This window comes from Trachypithecus francoisi, unplaced genomic scaffold, assembly GCF_009764315.1.
Source record: "Trachypithecus francoisi isolate TF-2019V2 unplaced genomic scaffold, Tfra_2.0 Lachesis_group0, whole genome shotgun sequence".
NCBI classification, from domain to species: domain Eukaryota; kingdom Metazoa; phylum Chordata; class Mammalia; order Primates; family Cercopithecidae; genus Trachypithecus; species Trachypithecus francoisi.
In genome coordinates this window covers 145,175,081-145,181,243 of record NW_022681453.1, presented here as the reverse complement: position 1 = coordinate 145,181,243, position 6,163 = coordinate 145,175,081, and the positions used below count along the sequence as shown (strand labels likewise).

Here is a 6,163-nt window from a genome sequence, read left to right as displayed (position 1 = left end):
ATTTTTTTGTTTGTTTGTTTGCTTTCAGAGTATAAGTTTTATACCCTTTTGTTAAATTTATTTCTTAGGGTTTTGTTTGTTTGTTTGTTTGTTTTTGAGATGGAGTCTCACTCTGTCACCCAGGTTGCAGAGCAGTGGCACAATCTCAGCTCACTGCAACCTCTGCCTCCCGGGTTCAAGTGATTCTTCTGCCTCAGCCTCCTCCTCCTGAGCAGCTGGGACTACAGGCATGTGCCACCACGCCCTGCTATTTTTTTTTTTTTTTCTGTATTTTTTGTAGAGATGGAGTTTCACCATGTTGGCCAGGCTGGTCTCGAATTCCTGACCTCGTGAATCACCCGCCTCGGCCTCCCAAAGTGCTGAGATTATAGGAGTGAGCCACTGCGCCTGGCCATTTCTTAGTATTTTTACTCTTTTGATCTATAGTAAGTAAAATTGTTTTTATCTTTGAATTTTTAAATTTTTAACACAGTTCAAATCAGTGTGTCTGATTTCATCTCTTTCTCTAACAAACCAGGGTACCAGAACTCTTTCAGTTTCTCTGCCTTCTCTTTGTCTGTGATGACTAATGTATGAAGGTATCTGCTGCATCAAACTTTAAACTTCACATTATCCTTATTTTTCTTGACCTTGACAGATTTGGCATCCTTTCACCTGGCTGTAAGCGGAAAGTCCTTGATTTCCTTAACTGTTTGAGGCATGGCAGCATGTCTGGCGGGAGAGGACACAGACCCACACAGCAAGTGGTGAGAAGCAAACAGTGGAATTGTTTTCTTAATTCCATTTGTTGATTGTTTATTGCTAATGTATAGAAATACAACTGATTTTTGTATATTGATCTTGTACTCTAAAAACTTGCTCAACTTGTTTCTTAGTTCTAATAGTTAATTAATTGATTCTTTAGGGCTTTTTAAAACAAAATCACGTCATCTACAAATAGAAATTGTTTTACTTTCTTTCTAATCTAGATGCCATTTATCTTTTTTTCTTGTCCAATTGCCCTCACTAGAATATTTAGTACAAAGTTAAATAGAAATGGGAAGACTAGACATATTGTCTTGTTCCTGATCTTAGACATAAAAACGTTGTTTTTCAATATTATGTGTGATATTAGTTAAGTTTTTCATAAATAAACTTTACAGTTTGAGGAAGTTTCTATCCCTAGTTTGTTGAGTGTTAGCATGAAAAAGTGTTGAATTTTATCCAATAGTTTTTGAAAAAAATTTTAGACAATCATGTAGGTTTTGTCCTTTATTCTTGTGTTTTACTTCTTTAATTTCATTTTTATTGATACACAATAGATGTACATTTTTTAGGTACATGCAATAATTTAATGCATTCATAAAATTTGTAAAGATCAAATCAGTGCAATTGGGATAGCCATCGCCTTAAATATTTGTCTTTTCTTTATGCTAGAAACATTCAAATTATTTTCTCCTAGCTACTCTGACATATACAATAGATTACTGTAAACTATAGTCACCCTACTCACCTATCAAACATTAATTGATTTTTGGTAAACTAATCTAATCTTACTTTCTGGCATCAACCTCACTTGACCATGGTGTATAGTCCCTTGCATATGTTATTGGATTCAATTTGCCAGCATTTTGTCGAGAATTTTTATCTATGCTCATAAGAAATATTGATCTGTAGTCTTCTCGTGATGTCTTTATCTGGTTTCGTTATCAGGGTGATACTGGCCTCATAGCATGAGTTGGGAAATCATCCTTACTCTTCTATTTTTTGGAAGAGTTTGTGAAGAATTGATATTACTTCTTCTTTAAATATTTATTGGGTTTTTTCAATACATTTTTTTAAATGCAACTTGGGTAGCATGTCCAATAGGAAGAAATGAGTGTCCACCCTTTAATTTCATAACCCTGGAATTAATCCGTGTAATCTATGATCCACAACAGTATTACCAAAGTTCGAGTTACTCATAGGAAAGAGAAAGAAGTTCTCTAATTCGTCCTTAAAAGTTTTCCAAGTTCAGAAAAAAAAAAAAAAGTTGAAGAACATTAATCTCCGCAGGAAATGATACTCCTGTACCCGCAGCTCGCTGTCCCTCATGACCCGTCGCTAGGCGGGGTTCGGGGCCAGGTGAACGCTGATCTGATAGTTGACAGGGGACGACTGTGGCATCATCCTTGCTGCCGTCAGTATCCTGAGAGGGAGGAGGTTGGGCCGGGAGGGTCTCCCGGGGCGGGGCGAAGGAGGAGGGAATGCAAAACAGAGCCTCGTCCCCGGAACCCAAGAAGCAGCAACGCCCCTCACTATAAATTCGGAGCTGCCTCCTCGCCGATGATTCCAGCTCCTGACAGCTAGGACCCCAGGCAGCAGCGAGTGACAGGACGTCTGGACCGGCGCGCCGCTAGCAGCTCTGCCGGGCGGCGGCAGTGATCGATGGGGAGCTGCTGGAGCGGACCCAGCGAGTGAGGGCGCACAGCTGGGACGCCGAGGCGGCGGGCAGGAGACCGCACCAGCGCAGCCGGCCCTCGGCGGGACGTGACGCAGCGCCCGGGGCGCGGGTGAGTCCGCGCGGACCGCCAGGCACGCTTGGGAGACTTCAGGGGTGGGGTGCTAAGTTTCATGTCACGGTGTCCTAACTGCTGGCTCTATACTGGGAAGCTCTCTGGGACCAAGGAAAGAGCGACCGTAGTTCTGGTCAACGCCTGCCCCTGGAGCTGGCCACACTTCACCAGATCAGGTGAGGGGCTTCTGGAACGGGAGGGAACAAGGTAGGTTTGTTTGCCACGTGCCCTGAAATTCTCAATCCATTTTGACCAAACTTTTCCTAGTGTAAGCAAGAAATTTACAGAAATAAGATGCAACTCAATAAACTTTCTTCCTGAGGCTTTTAGTTAACTCTTGTCTTTTAGCCATCATCTGAGTCGGAAACCCATAAGACTCTGCAAGGCGTTAGTTTAAAAGTTGTGCTACTTTTGAGGTGAAGTTAAGAGTGTCCCCATCTCCGCCCTCTGCTTCCCAGACGATGTCCCTGCGCTGCTCACCTCCCCTTAGCTCTCTCCCTGCAAACCATAGCGGTGGGTCCTAGACACCGGACATCCTCCAACCTGGGCCAAACTCTCCCACCCTCAGGGTTCCCAGATGCTCTTTGAATGATCAAACTGAGGAAGGAGAAGCAAGATGTCTCCACACCCCAATCCCTACAGCCTTAGCCAATGCATATGTGTAACTGAGACAGGATTTTAGCAAAAGGTCTTCTGTTTCACAGGACTAAACAGAGGCTCTGGCGGGCCACTGCCCGGCACCCAACTCCATCCTCCGATTTTGTTAAATGTCCAGGTAAACATCTCCACAGGGCCAGCCTGTTATAGTCTCCTGAAGACCTCAGAAATTCTTCGCCAAAGTGTCTCCTTCTGCACCGTTTTTTGGGGCAACCATTTGTGACCTGGCTATTGAGCTCACCTGGGCCTCTTCTCTTTGTTTACTAACAGCCTCGTTAAGTATTAAAAACCTACTTCCCCCACTCAGGAATCCTCTCCTAATGAAAGTTTGGGTACTCACTTTCCCCTGGGATCAAATTTGGGACTTGGCTACATTTATTTCCTGTGTCATTCTGAGAAGATAAAGTAATAGTAAGAGGCAAGCAATTTGGCACCCTATCGATCTAATTTATTACTTGGTTGAGCAACTTGTGCTTCCCCTTGAAGCTGCTGCATCCCAACATGATTCTCTTGTTAGTTACCACCTGAGGTTCTTGGATCTCCAGGTGTTTATTTCACATAGCATATGCTTTAGCCCTCTTATAAGTCTTCTCTAAGAAAGGAACTGCCATACTTCCCTTGTCTTCTCTGGTGTTTCCCCAGCTATAAAGGCCCCACCTGCATGACCTCTCCTCAGGCTGTGATGTATTCCTGGGTGCCCTGGTACCTTCTCCTTCCTCTCCACCACCCTTCCTGACAGTGTAGGAGCAGGAAAGCATGGGAAGAAGGGAAATGGAGACTCCCACTTAACTTGCTGTGTGATAGTAGGAGCATTATTTCACAACTCTGAACCTCAAGTCTCTGCCCATAAGGTCCCCTACAGTGATATAATTCCTTCATTTCTTTTGTTTTTTGGTTATTGCTTTAAAATAAAAGTCTAAGCTTAAGGCTAGGTTAATAGAAACTGCCCATCATAATTGCTAGGTCTCAACATTCGCTTAAGTTCTGTGATTCTTAGTTTCAAGTCTGTTATCCACTCTCTATCCCCGCCACCTTTTTTTCCCTGACTTCATTGTTCTTTGTTCCCATCCTGAGGCCTTGATTTCTGGTTCTGCTCTTCTTTGACCTTAAACTGAATCAACTGTTCCATCATCCAACTCAAAAGAAAATTGGTTTTCTTCCACCAGTTCCACTGATGCCAATGGAAGACTTGTCTTCCTTGCGATTTGCAAAATGTCTTTCAGTCACTGGTGCTGCGGCAATGCTGCCGTCCCACAGCGTTCTAAGCTTAAATCTTTCTCTCTCTTACCCTGGGTCGGTTCAAAAAAGGGCAGATTTGTGGGTTGCTCAGGTTTCTCACTTTTCTTTTCCTTCTTTCTAGTTTGGGATCAGAGTTGTGTATTTGTGTATATAATTTTGTTTTGGTTTTTTGTTCCTGCTGCTACTTACGACTGCTGTTGTTATTTTGATTTGACTAATTAATACTAATGACTCATTTTCCCCTATGCTAGAGGGAAAATTAAGGAAGAAAAGTTTAATCTGCTACTTACCCAAAGGCCAGGTAAAATACTTAGCCGAGAAGGAATTTAAAACTCATAGTTTAAATGCATGATGCATGTCTGCTGTCATTTTATCTGTGCTGCCACAGTGTCCTTTCAAGCAGATAACTGAGAGTTGCTGTATTTTGCCTTTGAATTTGTTACAGGGACAAAAATAGTGACCCCTTACATTTATGTGTTTTGGCTGCTTAATGCAAGCTCCTGCCCTCTAGCCCCATGCCTATTAGTTTACCTAGCCCTTTCTCTGCTCGGTCGTAACTGGAGAATGCCAAAGAGTCTCCCAAATAGGCTACCAAATTATGAATGGTGTTTAGAAGTTTGCAGTAAGCCCAAGTGTTGTAAAGATTAAAATGCTGTTTTGGAGATATGCTGTGGCAATAAACAAATATGGAGCCAGAGCAACAAAATGTGACCAAGTGTCCAAGCCTAGCTTAGGAACACTTTTCTCCCATGTTATCTAGCAAACTGACAAATCAGCTTTCCAACTCGTAATGATCGGAAAATGCTATTATTTTTCTTCAAAATAGTCTTAATATTTCTTTTTCAAAATTACCTAACATCATTGGATTATGTGGTTTGTGTTTCTTTTCACGTAGGTGCTTGTTAAAGCAGAATACTCAGTCTCTGATAAGCAACAGTAAATTTGATCGATTTGTATCCTAAATTTATCTATCACTTTGCATTTTGTTTTATTCATAATATGAACTTTAGCTTCTAAAAATCAACTTTTTAATAGCTTAATATATAAAGCCATCTTAAATCAAGGAATATCTATATGATTTAAGGTAGTATTCCACTGAATTGGCAAGTGACTACCATAATCCTATTAAAGCTCTAAAATACAATGTTTCAATCACAGAAAAAAAAAGTCTTATAATTTAAAGAACTATAAATTGCCAGATATTTCCCTAGTTATTACATTAGTGACAAATTAGACAACTGGAAATAGAAAAGAGTATATCTTTAGAACAGTCATAAAAGGACTAGTGACTATTGCTGCTAGCTGTGGTTGTATTAACATTAAAATATTTACTATCTGATTTTTCTTCTTTCTTATCATAGCAGATGCTTCGAAAAAATTTGCATATGAAAATCAAAATTGTCTTCCAAAATTTTTAAGTAACAAAAAAATTCATTATGTAGTATAAATGCTGTATGATTACATTACTTTACATTATTCTTATAGTTAATTTAGAAGGGTTTGAATTGTTTTTGTTTTGTTTATATTTGTCTCCTCAATAGGTGCATTCTCTAACTGTCTTAAGTAGAAACAAACGTCTACAGTCTGTCAGTTATTATCAGTCTCCTTCCTATTACCAAGAATATTTTTATTGTGTTGTTAATCTCACGTTTAACATTTAAAAGTTTGGAAAATGGGTAAAAAAATGAGTGTGCCTTGTTTCCTATTATTACAATGTGCCTTCCTATATCAAG

The 6,163-nt window shown here is 40.4% G+C and overlaps 1 protein-coding gene and 1 pseudogene across 5 annotated transcripts in view; one reads left to right on the top strand and one right to left on the bottom strand.

The window, feature by feature from the left end:
• Positions 1–277: 277 nt before the first annotated feature.
• Positions 278–1,011, bottom strand: LOC117084058 (annotated as a pseudogene).
• A 1,161-nt stretch (positions 1,012–2,172) lies between these two features.
• Positions 2,173–6,163, top strand: part of AGTR1 (angiotensin II receptor type 1) — a 45,464-nt gene continuing 41,473 nt past the window's right edge. For 2 of the 5 annotated variants that reach the window (XM_033212379.1, XM_033212377.1), the window contains exon 1: positions 2,173–2,531. The gene's annotated coding sequence lies outside the window, so the exon portion shown is untranslated. Of the gene's footprint in view, positions 2,742–6,163 lie in introns of all 5 variants that reach the window. The other 3 variants (XM_033212378.1, XM_033212375.1, XM_033212376.1) reach the window with 2 other exon arrangements.